This window comes from Anastrepha ludens, chromosome X, assembly GCF_028408465.1.
Source record: "Anastrepha ludens isolate Willacy chromosome X, idAnaLude1.1, whole genome shotgun sequence".
Lineage (NCBI taxonomy): Eukaryota > Metazoa > Arthropoda > Insecta > Diptera > Tephritidae > Anastrepha > Anastrepha ludens.
In genome coordinates, this window is record NC_071503.1 from 91469483 (window position 1) to 91487383 (window position 17901).

Sequence of the window (17901 nt, forward strand, 5' to 3'; positions counted from 1 at the left end):
ACATAACATAACATAACATAACATAACATAACATAACATAACATAACATAACATAACATAACATAACATAACATAACATAACATAACATAACATAACATAACATAACATAACATAACATAACATAACATAACATAACATAACATAACATAACATAACATAACATAACATAACATAACATAACATAACATAACATAACATAACATAACATAACATAACATAACATAACATAACATAACATAACATAACATAACATAACATAACATAACATAACATAACATAACATAACATAACATAACATAACATAACATAACATAACATAACATAACATAACATAACATAACATAACATAACATAACATAACATAACATAACATAACATAACATAACATAACATAACATAACATAACATAACATAACATAACATAACATAACATAACATAACATAACATAACATAACATAACATAACATAACATAACATAACATAACATAACATAACATAACATAACATAACATAACATAACATAACATAACATAACATAACATAACATAACATAACATAACATAACATAACATAACATAACATAACATAACATAACATAACATAACATAACATAACATAACATAACATAACATAACATAACATAACATAACATAACATAACATAACATAACATAACATAACATAACATAACATAACATAACATAACATAACATAACATAACATAACATAACATAACATAACATAACATAACATAACATAACATAACATAACATAACATAACATAACATAACATAACATAACATAACATAACATAACATAACATTACATTACATTACATTACATTACATTACATTACATTACATTACATTACATTACATTACATTACATTACATTACATTACATAACATAACATAACATAACATAACAAATTACCCCGTATTAAAGCACTTATCAACAGCTTTCATTTGATACCCATATTGTACATACACAACCAAAGGTTACCCGGGTCCACGTTTTGACCTATATCTTGAGACCCTATCTACCAATAGGTATTCAAACTATACGGAAATCATCTTCAATACCTACTTAACAATGTGTGTAAGTTTGGTTTAATTCGGTTCAAAGACACGGCGGGTCCACGTTTTGGCATATATTTCGAGACCCTAGTCATCAATAGGTATGAAAATTACCCCGTATTAAAGCACTTATCAACAGCTTTCATTTGATATCCATATTGTACAAACACATTCTAGGGTCCACGTTTTGGTCTCTATCTCGAGACCCTAGTCACGGAGCGGATGGAAATACTCTGAACTAAAGCATTCACCAACAGCTTCCATTTGATACCCATATTGTACATACACATCCGAAGGTTACCCGGGTCCACGTTTTGACCTATATCTCGAGCCCTATTTCCAAAATAAAATATAATCCATGTTACTCGTGGAGGATGTAGCTTTCGAATGGTGAAAGAATTTTTAAAATCGGTCCAGTAGTTTTTGAGCCTCTTCATTACAAACAAACAAAGTTTTCCTCTTTATAATATTAGTATAGACAACATATCTTATAAGGTATATGGTAAATATTACCATACATTTTTTCCTTCATATATAATAAAAAAATTAATAATAATAACATTAAAACAACAGGTATTATTAACAAACTTGGTTTTATTTTAAATTCTTCAAGTGAATCAAATTAATAATAATCAATAAGAAGGCATATGCAAATACAAATACGTGAATTTATATATGTACATATGCGCATATACATACATATATACGCTCACTTAAGTAGGAGAGAGCAAGATGTCGAACGTTGCCGTTCGTTTGCTTTGTTTGCTTTGTCGTTCGTTCCGTGCTTTCGCTTGCAGTTCATTCAATGCAATGAGCAAGGTAACGACAAATGAGCAAGGTAACGGCAATGAGCAAAGTAACTACATATGAGCAAGGTAACACTAATGAGCAAGGTAACACTAAAGAGCAAGGTAACACTAATGAGCAAGGTAACACTAAAGAGCAAGGTAACACTAAAGAGCAAGGTAACACTAATGAGCAAGGTAACTACATATGAGCAAGGTAACACTAATGAGCAAGGTAACGACACATTTTTTCGTGCGTGCAGCCTGTTAAATGGAATTATAAGACGTTATCACGTCAAAAAATTTAAAAACGAAAAAAAAAAAAAATGTTCAGCGAGAATTGATGGCGAGTCACGTGGGGAGGATAAATACGCAGAGCGTTTATTTCTGCGCCTGCGTTGTGAACAAAAGGTTTTGTGCATGCGCGCGACGCGAATAAATTTTAATAAAGTTCTGAAAGTAATTCATGAAGTTTTCATTACGCACATATGTACATAAATGAACGTATACTTTATATGTAAATAAATGATGGTATATGATAATATACATAAGTACATAATATGTATGTACATGTCAATAGGAGGTATTTGCATTCAGAAAAAAAGAACGGTTTAAGATAAATCAACACTTATTTTATATTGTATGTCAATTTATAGTTTATATATTCGACAGCATTTACATACATATGTATGTGTGTACATTTGTATAAGTTAGCACCACTTAAGTTATAGCCATACCCGTAATACAATTGCGACATCCCAGATGCTGAATAAACAAACGCAACAATGTAAGCAATAAACATCCGCCATACGCCGATGTAAAGCAATTGTAAAAAATTCTGAAACTAGCTTTAGCAATAAAAATCTCAATATCCAAATATACTGACACTTCGATCAGCAAAATTAGCTTTATCAATAAATATTAGTTTAAGCAATAAACATCCGCCATGCGCCGATGTAAAGCAATTGTCAAAAATGCTGAAACTAGCTTAAGCAATAAAAATCACAATATCCAAATATACTGACACTTCGATCAGCAAAATCAATAAATATTAGTTTAAGCAATAAACATCCGGCATGCGCCGATGTAAAGCAATTGTCAAAAATGCTGACACAAGTAGAAATAAGCTATATTAAGGACAGATTTAGTAATTAAGCTTTGAGTTGTAAGTTGGAATTTACAGAATAAAGGTCTTTCGACCAAGAAAATTGTGTTTTTTTTCCATCGTCCAATTTTCCGGACGACAACTGGCGCCCGAGTCAAATAAGCTTGGCAGCGTCTCGCGAAAGTTGTTGCAGAAATAAAGTGCCGCTAAGCTACAAGAATAAAGTGCCACAAAATTTTTTCTAAAACTTCAGAAATAAAGTGCCACTAAGCTACAAGAATAAAGTGCCACAAAATTTTTTCTAAAAACTTCAGAAATAAAGTGCCACTAAGCTACAGAAATAAAGTGCCACAAAATTTTTTCTAAAAGCTACAAAATAAAGTGCCACAAAAAAAAACTTTGAAGAAGAAATCAACATAAAGAGGCGTGAAAGGGAACGTGGAACTTCCCCGACGCCCCAACGACAAGCCAGACAAAGCCAGCCCGGACAACAACTTCGTCATCAGCAAGGAGCAAGCCTAGTGCCCCTCAGTACCCACGAAAACAGGACCAAGCACACTTGCCGGCACCCGAATGCAGCTGAGACTACTGTAAGAATACAATAGATTATATAATATAACACAATACATTAGATTTAAGAATTTAACTCACATAGCTGAGATTACTGTAAGAATATAAATTGAAAAATGTAAATTAAATCGTGCCTAACTCGATAATATTTTAGCTGAAAGAAATTGCGAAAATATTATGAAATTTTTTAAAATAGTTAAAAGAAACGGAAAGCGAAGAATAAAATTCAAGCGAGGAATATTCCCACAGCAAATCAAAATTTCTAAATCCTACAATAGTAAAAAAGAAAAAATAATTAAATTTAAATACCAAATCGCGTAACGTTAATAGAGGAAATAAAATTTCTCAAACATTCAAATATTTTCCATTTTTGTAAAAACAAAATAAATAATAGAATTATAAAGCAACTACAAGTGTTTACTGAAAACCTGTTGCTAATGTAAAAATTTTATCTTTTTTTTTGAATGAGTATTAAATAATAAACTATGGCAAACCCAAACAATCTGATTAGGCCACCAGTGCTAGTCGCACCACCTTCACCCCCAAATTTCCCCAGACTTAGCTACTCTCATTAGGAATATGATTAGGGAAACCATAGAATCCAATGGACCTCATCTTATACAAAATGTCCTTAACAATAACAGCCCCCCCATAATAACAGACCAAACAATAGAGGAACAATTTAGGAACAACATGAATGAAATGGACAAAATTCCTGACGTAGTACGTTCACTACGAGAATTTTCAGGAAACGCCTCCGAATTTAGTTCATGGAAAAAAAGCGTTGAACGTATTTTGAGGATATACGAACCCTCAAAAGGCACTCCTAGCAGAGAATGTTAATGCAATGAGAAGGTGCAAATGTTACTCTGAGCTTTTTTTAGTACAATTGAGATTTGAAAGATTTGTAGTAAGGTCATTTAGCACGCCGAGTTTATAGACACCTCACTGACTTTTGCCCACACAAAAATTAGAAACACCACACATTTTTCACCTCAACACACAACACATTTCTCACCTCGACATTAAACCAATTAAATTTTTACTATTTTCGTATTTTTGAAATAATAAGCGAATACGTAAAATTTATTACATTTTTTTTTTTTTCAATTACATTAAAAAAAAAACGATTTAAAAATAAAAATTTATAAAAAAAAGTTTGCGCCGGGAATTGAACTCGAGTCTAACATGTGGCGAGGAAAAATAGGCGGTGCGTTTATTTCTTCGACTGCTTATTTTTTGACCATTTTGTTACTTTTGAAATGATAAGCGGATTCATAAAATGTATTACAAATTTTTTTACGATTACATTAAAAAAAAAAAAAAATTTAAAAACGAAAAAAAAAATTTGTGCCGAGAATTGATGGCGAGTCACGTCGGGAGGATAAATACGCAGAGCGTTTATTTCTGCGCCTGTGAACAAAAGGTTTTGTGCATGCGCGCGACGCGAATAAATTTTAATAAAGTTCTGAAAGTCTCATGAAGTTTTTCATTCATGAAGTTTTTCATTACACACATATGTACATAAATGAACGTATACTTTATATGTAAATAAATGATGGTATATGAAATATACATAAGTACATAATATGTATGTACATGTCAATAGGAGGTATTTGCATTCAGAAAAAAAGAACGGTTTAAGATAAATCAACACTTATTTTATATTGTATGTCAATTTATAGTTTATGTACTCGACAGCATTTACATACATATGTATGTATGTACATTTGTATATGAAAAACAATAATGCGCAAGCGCAAGAACATCATATCACATATGCAAGTATGCCCAAATAACCTTGACTTATGTATGTACACATGTCATACCACATCACATTCTTACAAGAAATCAAATACACATGCGCACTAGTGAACGAGTTTCTTCCTAACAAGCGCAAAAACAATTCTGCTCTATGTATGCATATATACCGACTTTATGTCCTAGCATATATACATACATACATATATACCTGCTTGCCTTCTAAACTTCCTACAAAATAATTGTATTCATATGTTACAACATCCATGCACGTTCATACATTCAAGCATACATATATGTACATATGCGCGAGCACAGCGCTCCCTTCTTGCTTCCGTGTACTTTTGTCTTTCACCAGTCGATATTCCTAATATTGTACTTACAAAAACACAATACTTTGATAGACGCAAAAGCAACAGCAAGCACAACGCGATGGCCGCTTTGCCACCACACATTCTAAAATGTTCTAGAACACAACAAAAACACATACATACCTCACATGCGCATGTCGCCCAAAGCTAAAGTCTAAGCCTAGCGACTACAAAAACAAAATACATTCGTAGACGCAGTCGCAGCGGCCATGTTTCTATCAGCGACGGCGCTGAACAATTTAGAACAAAAACAAAAAGTTCATTCATAAGTTCGAGCTCATATTTCAATTTCATTCATAAAACGACCCGCCATATGCCAATTTTCGCGACCATTCGAAAATAGTCAATATTGGAATATTTCGCGTGGAATTATTTGCCAATATTTGATAAATCTTAAATTTTTGTCATGTCGAGTGGCCGCGGCTCCGTATGTATGTATGCACCCTTATATGTATGTAAATATGTCTTCTAACTGTGCGACAGTCGCGAGTTAATGCGACTTCCAGCGAATCACACATTGCTGTCCGCAAAGCCGCATATATGTACCTTATGATCAGAAAGTACCGGGAATGTTTAAATTAAACAAAACAGAGTTAAATTTAAGGCAAATTTATATTATCTCCTTCAAAATTTGACCCGTCTGAAGCAACACACATGTGCCAACGTTTAACCCAGTCCTCCAAACACCCCCGGCAGGCCGATTTGTATTCTCTTTGATCAGTGCGATGGCGCGTTATCATCATGCAAAATCTGAGAATTGGTTGCTCACATTTCCGGCGGTTTGCAACACACAGCATCTCTCTAAGGTTTCAAAACGGATAAATAATATTCTCTATTGACTGTCTGGCCCGATGGAAGGTACTCATGGTGGACTATGCCTTGGCAATCGAAGGAAGCAGTCAACATCACCTTCCCGGTTCTTTTTGCTCATAGGGTATACATATCCCATGTGTCAAGTGTGCGCAGAAGCTTGTGTTCTGGGTTTGTTAGAATGGTGGTAGTTTGTACATATATTTATACACATATGTGAGTATGCGCGTTAGGCTTCCTGGATGGATATTAGAATATTTTCTCATCAATATGTGTATGTAAGTAGTTCAGATTTGACTGAAGAGATTAAATATAGGAATGCATATTCATATGATTGGCTTTATGGCTGTTTTACATATAAATTAATTAAAATGAAGTATGAATAATGTTATATAGAAAATAAATTTCTAAATAACAGGTATTAGAAAAACCTGAATACACTATTTTAAATCAATTCTAATTAAACCAAATATAAAAAATGAAATAAAAATATCGAACAAAAAACTGTGCACAGGATTTGAACCTGAGTCAAATATGGGACGATGTACTGCATACACGACACGTCTTTCACGATTGCGCTAATCTACAATTATTAATGAAATTTTCTAAATCACTCATTTATTCGATTCGCAGTTTTATATGCTCATATTCTGCGTTAGTTGAAAGTTTGTATGCGTAATGATATGAATATGCATGTGTGTATGCACGTTTGGCTTTCTGGACAGATATTAGAATGATATTTTCTCATCAATATAATTTGGATTTGATGAAATAGATTATAGATATATGTACATATTTTCTGTTTTGATTGATTTATATAAAAGTCAGGTCATATCCAGTATGAACTATTTTATACCGAAAAGAAATTTCCATTTATAAAATACAAAAAAAAACAGTATTTTAAAGAAATTTTAATTAAAATAAACTCAAAAATTTTACCAAACTTTCCTGGTTTGAATTGTAAAAAAAACATGTGCAAGAAAAAAAATATGACTTCAGGACTTGAACCTGAATTATATACGTGCCAAAAAACAAAACGAATAATTCCGACGACTTTAGCTTCTGCACCACAAACTAACTGCCGCGCGGGCTTCTTAATCGCAAATTTATTCGCTTCGATTTCCTTAGTAGTGTGCCGAAAAATCTTATGAACTTCCTCAGTAGTCTGGTAAACGCAGAAAATATCTGAATTCTTGTCCTAGCGTGGTAAGTAAATATAGAAACCCTCCACTCGCGTCACTCGCGTGGTAAATATCTGCAATTCGCCACTCGTGAGCAAAGTTGAATTTGAAATGACCTTATTATGAATCTACAAATTAGAACTCGAAAAAAGCTCGTTTAACATTTGCTCCTTCTCATTGCATTAACATTCTCTGCTCCTAGATACTTCGGTATCCTAAATGTGATCCGAAACAAAATTATAGGAAAAGCGGATATAGCTCTTGAATCGTACAACACACCTTTAGATTGGGCAGCAATCTCCCGCAGTTTAACTACCCACTACGCAGACAAACGCGATATAGGCACCCTAGAATACCAGATGACGTGTCTCATTCAAGGAAGAATGACGATTAACGAATTCTACCAGAAAGTTTATAGCCATTTATCCCTGATCCTTAATAAAATAGGATGCATGGAAATAGGAGAAGAGGCAGTCCATCTATTAACGGATAACTACCGCGCTAAAGCCCTTGATACCTTCATCAGAGGACTTTCTGGAGATCTTCCCAGACTCCTAGGCATAAAAGAGCCGAAGAGCCTTCCAGAGGCCCTACACCTTTGCCTCAAACTAGAAAACCAAAGCTTTAGAGCGCAGCATGCAAACAATCAGATGCCACAACCAACCCTCAGAAATCAAACCTTTAATTCTTCTATCCCTAGACAACAGCTTCCCACCCCAAGATATGTGCAACCTACAAACTCACAATTAAGATTCTACCCCGAACTAGCCCATATACCTCACCCTCATCCAAACTATAGACAACAAAATCAAAACCAATTAAACCTATACAATAGATACCAACCACAAAATCCCTATTACCAACCACAAAATCGCTATTACCAACCACAAAATCCCTATTACCAATCACAAAATCCCTATAACCAACAACAAAACCACCCCCCTCCAAGACCACCTAAACCACCTCAACCTATGGATGTGGACGAAAGCAACAGGACGAAAGCAGTAAACTATACAAACCGTCCCAAACCACACGACCCAGGTAAACGCCCACCAAACGCATCAATGATAAACCACCCCCCCACGAAAGTTCAAAGGAACTTTCATATTAGTTCTGACGAAACCACAAACGACCAAAACTACGAGGACCAATACTATGACGAATATGATAACGGCCAGCCGACAGACTACAATATGGAAGAGACCCACGACCTGACGGACGTACATTTTTTAGACTAAACAGCTCTTCGTTACCGTACTTCAGATGTAAGACGAAGAGCGGCGACATACTAAACATTCTAGTAGATACAGGATCAAACAGAAATTATATACAATGCAATTTAGTAAAAAAATATACGGAAAACGAAAAGCCTTTCTTCGCTAACTCAGTCGGAGGAAGAATAAAAATTACCCACCACACCTTTTTAAACCTTTTTAATTTAGAAGATTGCAGACTTAAATTTTTCCTGCTACCCACACTAAAAACATTCCATGCAATATTAGGGAACGACAGCCTAAAAGAACTCTCAGCAGTCATACATACCAAAGAAATTTTCATGCTTATAGCAAATACAAGAAGAATCCATCTCAGACAGTATAAGATACAGAACGTAAATGCAATACAAATTCGAGACGAACAAATGACAACGATAGGTAAAGACAAAATAAGACAGATAACGCAAAAACACCGCAACTTATTCTCAGAACCAAACGAAAAATTGACATACACAACAAAAGTAGTAGCAGAAATACGTACTACTTCCGACACACCCATATACTCAAAATCCTGCCCATACCCCACCAGCCTTAAACAAGAGGTCGAGGACCAAGTAAAAAAAGTTATTGGAAGACGGAATCATACGGAAATCAAGGTCACCCTACAACTCACCTGTCTGGATCGTACCCAAAAAAAACGACGCTTCAGGCGAAAAGAAATTCCGAATGGTTATTGATTACAGAAAATTAAATGCAGTCACAATTGCAGATAGGTACCCGATACCTGAAATAAATGAGGTTCTCTCTCAGCTAGGAGAAAACCGAATATTCTCTGTGATTGACCTAAAAAGCGGTTTCCACCAAATTCCTCTTAAGGAATCTGACGTGGAGAAGACAGCTTTTTCCGTAAACAACGGAAAATACGAGTTCACCAGACTGCCATTTGGTTTGAAAAATGCCCCATCCATTTTCCAAAGGACATTGGACGACATACTAAGAGAGCATATTGGACGTATATGCTATGTATATATAGATGATATTATTATATTAAGCAAAAATGAAAAAGAACATTCCGAACACATAGATACAATTTTTGATACTCTTACAAAAGCAAACATGAAAGTACAAGTCGACTAATGCGAATTCTTTAAAAAACAAGTCGAGTTCTTAGGATTTGTTGTATCCTCCGAGGGAATCTCAACAAACCCATCCAAAGTACAAGCAATAGCCAACTTCCCCTACCCTCAGACGATCAAGGACTTAAGATCCTTCTTAGGCCTATCTGGATATTATAAACGATTTATCAAAGATTATGCTAAGTTAGCAAAGCCGTTAACATCCCTACTTCGAGGCGAAGAAGGAAGGATGTCCAAAAGCAGTTCAAAGAAAATCCAAATAAACTTAGATGAAAAAGCGAAGGCAGCATTTAATAAAATAAAGACCACCCTGATATCCAAAGATGTAGTACTTCAATATCCTGATTATAGCAAAGAGTTTGACCTGACCACTGATGCCTCAAAATATGCCATAGGCGCGGTCCTAGAACAGAACGGAAAACCGATAACCTTTATATCAAGAACATTGAACAAAGCAGAAGAAAACTACGCAGTAAATGAAAAGGAGATGCTCGCCATAATTTGGGCACTAAATTCCTTTAGAAATTATCTATATGGTACAGCAAAAGTAATTATTCATACAGATCATCAGCCACTCACTTACGCCCTAAGCAATAAAAATAATAATTCTAAATTAAAACGTTGGAAAGCAATTTTGGAAGAGTACAACTATGAAATTAAATACAAACCCGGAAAATCTAACGTAGTTGCTGATACCTTATCAAGACCATTCGAAGTAAATTCCCTATCAGTCGCTACACACTCCGACGAAAGCTCATCTCACAATCTAATCCCAGCAGTAGAAGAACCTACAAATGCCTTTAAAAATCAACTTTGGATTTCACTAGGAGACGAAGACAGCTATCAGTTTAAAATTCCATTCCCAACCTACCATAAGCACATAATAATTAAACCAAACTATTCAATAGAAAATCTAACTACACTACTGAAACGCTACCTAAATCCTTCGGTAATAAATGGCATATTTACCTCCGAAGAAATAATGGGGAAAATTCAAGAAATTTACCCACTTCATTTTTCCAATTATAAAATCCGTTATACCCAAACAAAAGTAGAAGACTTGGTAAACGAAGATACACAAAATGAGGAAATATTAAAGGAACATAAACGAGCCCACAGAAATAGAGACGAAAATAAAAAACAACTTATACAGAGATGCTACTTTCCAAAAATGAGAGCTAAAATAGAAAACATAATTAAACATTGCAAAATTTGCAAAGAAAATAAGTAATAACCTCACATTAAATAATGCTGAGGAATCTTTAGAACTAGGAGATATAAAGATAGTTACAAATAGTTCTATGATACTTTATATTGTCAGCATACCACTAACTAATGAGGAAATTTGTAATTCAGTCACAATCAAACCAATAAAAAAGAATAAATATATCAATAAAATCCCATACGAGGATATTATTACTTGTAACAAAAAAATGTTTGCTGTTAAACTAAAATGTAAAGAAAATAATAATGTAAGAATTTGTAATAATAAAAATATAATAGATATTAGTAACACTACCTGTATCCCACAACTCCTTAAGAGCAAACCAGCAGAATGCACGTTAATTAATTATCAACACATTCCTTCAGTAGAAGTCATAACACCAGGTATAATTTTACTTAATCAATACAAAGGTTCAATCGAAATTGACAGCCAGAATATCACCCTTGACGGGTCATACGCAGTACAATACCATAATTCTACAGTTTTCGTAGATAATCAGAAATACTCCTTTAACGAAATACTTACCAATAAGCCATTGCCAGCCATATTACAGTCAAATATTCCCTCAAATATAGAAGAAGAAATACTTAGCTTAGAGATGATGAAAGAACTCCATATCAATAATACAAAAAAGTTAAATTCATTACAGACAGCCCATGCAACAGCCTTAATAACAAATTTTTCGCTAACCATAATTAGCATTATTTTAATAGCAGGAGTAGTCATCAAATTGACCATAGAAACATTTATTAAAGCGAAACCAATAGAGCCATCGAGTTACAAAGTTGACGTCAATGTAACCGACAGCAAACGGGTCGCAACCCAAGAAACGCCTAAATTCACTGCAGAGTCCTTAACCGTATGCTATTAGTTTGAACGAACGGGGACGTCCGTTTTTAGCGGCGGAGGAGTTAGCACCACTTAAGTTATAGCCATACCCGTAATACAATTGCGACATCCCAGATGCTGAATAAACAAACGCAACAATGTAAGCAATAAACATCCGCCATACGCCGATGTAAAGCAATTGTAAAAAATGCTGAAACTAGCTTTAGCAATAAAAATCTCAATATCCAAATATACTGACACTTCGATCAGCAAAATTAGCTTTATCAATAAATATTAGTTTAAGCAATAAACATCCGCCATGCGCCGATGTAAAGCAATTGTCAAAAATGCTGAAACTAGCTTTAGCAATAAAAATCACAATATCCAAATATACTGACACTTCGATCAGCAAAATCAATAAATATTAGTTTAAGCAATAAACATCCGGCATGCGCCGATGTAAAGCAATTGTCAAAATTGCTGACACAAGTAGAAATAAGCTATATTAAGGACAGATTTAGTTATTAAGCTTTGAGTTGTAAGTTGGAATTTACAGAATAAAGGTCTTTCGACCAAGAAAATTGTGTTTTTTTTCCATCGTCCAATTTTCCGGACCATAACTTATATGAAAAACAATAATGCACAAGCGGAAGAACATCATATCACATATGCAAGTATGCCCAAATAACCTTGACTTATGTATGTACACATGTCACAGCACATCACATTCTTACAAGAAATCAAATACAAATACGCACTAGTGAACGAGTTACTTTCTAACAAGTGCAAAAACAATTCTGCTCTATGTATGTATATATACCCACTTTATGTCCTAGCATATATACATACATATACGAGTATACCTACTTGCCTTCTAAACTTCCTACAAAATAATTGTATTCATATGTTACTACATCCATGCACGTTCATACATTCATGCATATACATATGCGCGAGCACAGCGCTCCCTTCTTGCTTCCGTGTACTTTTGTCTTTCACCAGTCGATATTCCTAATATTATACTTACAAAAACACAATACTTTGATAGACGCAAAAGCAACAGCAAGCGCAACGCGATGGCCGCTTTGCCACCACACATTCTAAAATGTTCTAGAACACAACAAAAACACATACCTCACATGCGCATGTCGCCCGAAGCTAAAATCTAAGCTTAGCGACTACAAAAACAAAATACATTCGTAGACGCAGTCGCAGCGGCCATGATTCTATCAGCGACGGCGCTGAACAATTTAGAACAAAAACAAAAAGTTCATTCATAAGTTAGAGCTCATATTTCAATTTCATTCATAAAACGAGCCGCCCATATGCCAATTTTCGCGACCATTCGAAAATAGTCAATATTGGAACATTTCGCGTGGAATTATTTGCCAATATTTGATAAATCTTGAATTTTTGTCATGTCGAGTGGCCGCGGCTCCGTATGTATGTATGCACCCTTATATGTATGTAAATATGTCTTCTAACTGTTCGACAGTCGCGAGTTAATGCGACTTAGATTCCTTGAACAAATCCAGCGAATCACACATTTCTGTTCGCAAAGCCGCATATATGTACCCTATGATCAAAAAGTACCGGGAATGTTTAAATAAAACATAACAGAGTTAAATTTAAGGCAAATTTATATTATCTCCTTCAAAATATGACTCGTCTGAAGCAACACAAATGTGCCAACGTTTAACTCAGTCCTCCAAACACCCCCGGCAGGCCGACATGGCCTTCAGCTCCTTCGTCGTATTCTCTTTGATCTTTTTGATCGGTGCGATGGCACGTTATCATCATGCAAAATCCAAGAATTGTTTGCTCACATTTCCGGCCGTTTGCAACATACAGCATCTCTCAAAGGCTTCAAAACGGATGAATAATATTCTTTATTGACTGTCTGGCCCGATGGAAGGTACTCATGGTGCACTACGCCTTGGCAATCGAAGAAAACAGTCAACATCACCTTCCCGGTTCTTTTTGCTCATAGGGTATACATATCCCATCTTTTCACTGACGGACAAGAAGACGGTCGCAGTTGTTGTTTTTTGTATGCATACATTTTGCGTTCGTTGAAGGTTTGTATATATTTATATATATTTATATACATATGCGTGTATGCGCGTTTGGCTTTCTGGATGCATGCATGGATATTAGAATATTTTCTCATCAATATGTGTATGTATGTAAGTAGTTCAGATTTGACTAAAGAGATTGAATATAGGAATGCATATTCATATGATTGCCTTTATGGCTGTTTTACATATAAATTCAAAAAGAGTATGAATAATGTTATATAGAAAATAAATTTCTAAATAACAGGTATTAGAAAAACCTGAATACTCTATTTTAAATCAATTCTAATTAAACCAAATACAAAAAATTAAATAAAAATATCGAACAAAGAAAAGTGTGTACAGGACTTGAACCTGAGTCAAACATGAGACTATGTACTGCATTCACGACACGTTTTTCACGATTGTGCTAATTTATAATTAGTAATGAAATTTTCTAAATCACTCATTTATTCGATTCGCAGTTTTATATGCACATATTCTGCGTTAGTTGAAAGTTTGTATGCGTAATTATATTCATATGTATGTGTGTATGCACGTTTGGCTTTCTGGACAGATATTAGAATGATATTTTCTCATCAATATAATTTGGATTTGGTGAAAGAGATTAAAGACATATGTACATATTTTCCGTTTTGATTGATTTATGTAAAAATCAGGTCATATCCAGTATGAACTATTTTATACCGAAAAGAAATTTCCATTTATGAAATACAAAAAAAACAGTATTTTAAAGAAATTTTAATTAAAATAAACTCAACAATTTTACCAAACTTTCCTGGTTTGAATTGTAAAAAAAATGTGCAAGAAAAAAAAATATGACTTCAGGACTTGAACCTGAATTAAATACGTGCCAAAAAACAAAACGAATAACTCCGCCGACTTTAGCTTTCGCACCACAAATTAACTGCCGCGCGGCCTTCTTAATCGCAAATTTATTCGCTTCGCTGTGGGTTATTTCATGCCATGTCGATTTCCTTAGTAGTGTGCCGAAAAATCTAATAAACTTCCTCAGTAGTTAGGTAAACGCAGAAAAAATCTGAATTCCTGTCCTAGCGTGGTAAGTAAATATAGAAACCCTCCACTCGCGTCACTCGCGTGGTAAATATCTGCAATTCCCCACTCGTGAGCAAAGTTGAATTTGAAATTACCTTAGAATGAATCTACAAATTAGAACTCGAAAAAAGCTCATTTAACATTTGCTCCTTCTCATTGCATTAACATTCTCTGCTTGTACATAATTCACTGTAATTAGCTCTGTTAAGAAGTTCCCCGCTGTCGAGTTGAGCGAGGTGAAAAAGTCTTCGCGGTTTCACTTCATTTTTGACAATTCACACTATTCGTAGCTCGTGAGACTTCTCTATACATTAACGTTCTCTGGTATACATATACAAGCTGAAGTCCAAAATAAACAAGACTGAGCTAATCTTTCATGGCCAAATGCAATTTTCCGAATAGGTAGAAGTCATGTGAGCTATATCTGGCTAATACGGTGAGTGATTGATGGTTAAAATGCGATTTCTAGTTAAAAAATCAGTCACAAGAGTGGATCGATGAGATGGTGCATTATCATGCTATAAACGCCAGCTTCCTCCTTCGCGGTATTCAGGGCGAATTCGGCGAATGCGATGTAACGAACGCTTCAAAACGCCATGATAGTAAGTTGCATTGACAGTTTGGGCCGTTAGCACGATTCCCTTGGCATCGTAAAAACAAATGAGCATGAACTTGATTTTTGACTTCTTCAAACACAATTTTTTGGATGGTGGCTCGCTTGGGGTTTTCCATTCGGCACTTTGACGCTTAGTTTCAGGTTCATTTTGGAAACACCACGTTACATCTCCAGTTACAATGTTCTAAAAGAAGTTCTCATTTTTTCTCGCCTCTTTAATGAGGTCTTTCGAATGTTGAATTCTGAGCAATTTTTGGCCCTCAGTTAACTTGTGCGGAATGAAACGTGCACAGACCTTTGGTAAGCCCAAATGATCAGTTAGAATGCGATAAATCGATGTTTTGGAGATATTCAACTCCGATTCCACGAATTTCAACGATGATTTCGGTTCACGTTTGATAAATTAACAAACAATTTCGATGGAGTTTTCGGTGATTTTTGATTTTGGGCGACCCGTCTGTTCATTGTCATTTATTTCCTCACAACCATCTCTGAAACGTGTAAGCCACTTATGAACTCTGGCACACGACAGACAATCGCCATAAACTTTTTTTATCCATTCAAATGTTTCGGTAAACGTTTTAACGATTTTAAATCGAAATTTGATACTAGCTCTTTGTTCGAAATACATTTTTTTATCGATGACACAAACATACTGACACTTTAGGCGCAATAACTTCGCTTCCGCTGAACCGAATGTCGCCAAGCTTTCATTGGAATTCAGCTAGGGATGTAACTCCCAACGCACTAGCTCATTAAAAAGATGGCGCCATAAAAAGTTTTTTTATGACGTCAGTCTTGTTTATTTTGGACTTCACCTTGTATATCTACACTAATATTATAAAGAGAAAAACTTTGTTTGTTTGGTTGTAATGAATAGGCTCAAAAACGAAAGCTACATCATCCACGAGTAACATGGATTATATTTTATTTTGGAAATAGGGCTCGAGATATAGGTCAAAACGTGGACCCGGGTAACCTTCGGATGTGTATGTACAATATGGGTATCAAATGGAAGCTGTTGGTGCATGCATTAGTTCAGAGTATTTCCATGCGCTCCGTGACTAGGGTCTCGAGATATAGACCAAAACGTGGACCCTAGAATGTGTTTGTACAATATGGATATCAAATGAAAGCTGTTGATAAGTGCTTTAATACGGGGTAATTTTCATACCTATTGATGACTAGGGTCTCGAAATATATGCCAAAACGTGGACCCGCCGTGTCTTTGAACCGAATTAAACCAAACTTACACACATTGTTAAGTAGGTATTGAAGATGATTTCCGTATAGTTTGGATACCTATTGGTAGATAGGGTCTCGAGATATAGGTTAAAACGTGGATCCGGGTAACCTTCGGACGTGTATGTACAATATGGGTATCAAATGAAAGCTGTTGGTGAATGCTTTAGTACAGAGTATTTTTCATGCCGCTCCGTGACTGGGGTCTCGAGATATAGGTCAAAACGTGGACCCGGGTAACCTTTGGTTGTGTATGTACAATATGGGTATCAAATGAAAGCTGTTGATAAGTGCTTTAATACGGGGTAATTTTCATACCTATTGATGACTAGGGTCTCGAAATATATGCCAAACATGGACCCGCCGTGTCTTTGCACCGAATTAAACCAAACTTACGCACATTGTTAAGTAAGTATTGAAAATGGGTTTCGTAAAGTTTGGTTGTAATTCGGAGCACTGGCAACGGGTACAGCGTTCTTTTGAACCAGCCATAATGTCGCTTACTTTTTTAACGCTTGCGGCGGAACTGGACTGTCAAATTGACAGTGTGAGTTATAATGTGTCAATATTTCTTTCTGATTTGGATGCCATAAGGAAAACACGTAAGTGCAACATGTTAAAATTGTTTGTGAATTTTTTTGGAGTGGATTTTGGAACAGTTAATAATTTCTTACGAAATTTGAAATTTAATGTAAAATCCGAATGAAATTATGTGTTCGTGGAAAAAAAAATTTTTTTCGTTTTTTTGTTTTGAAAAATATAAATGGATAATGGTTAAAAAAGCTCCAATGCTTAATAAAACATATAAATTGAAACGAAAAATTCATGGATGATCAGGAAAAAAGACGA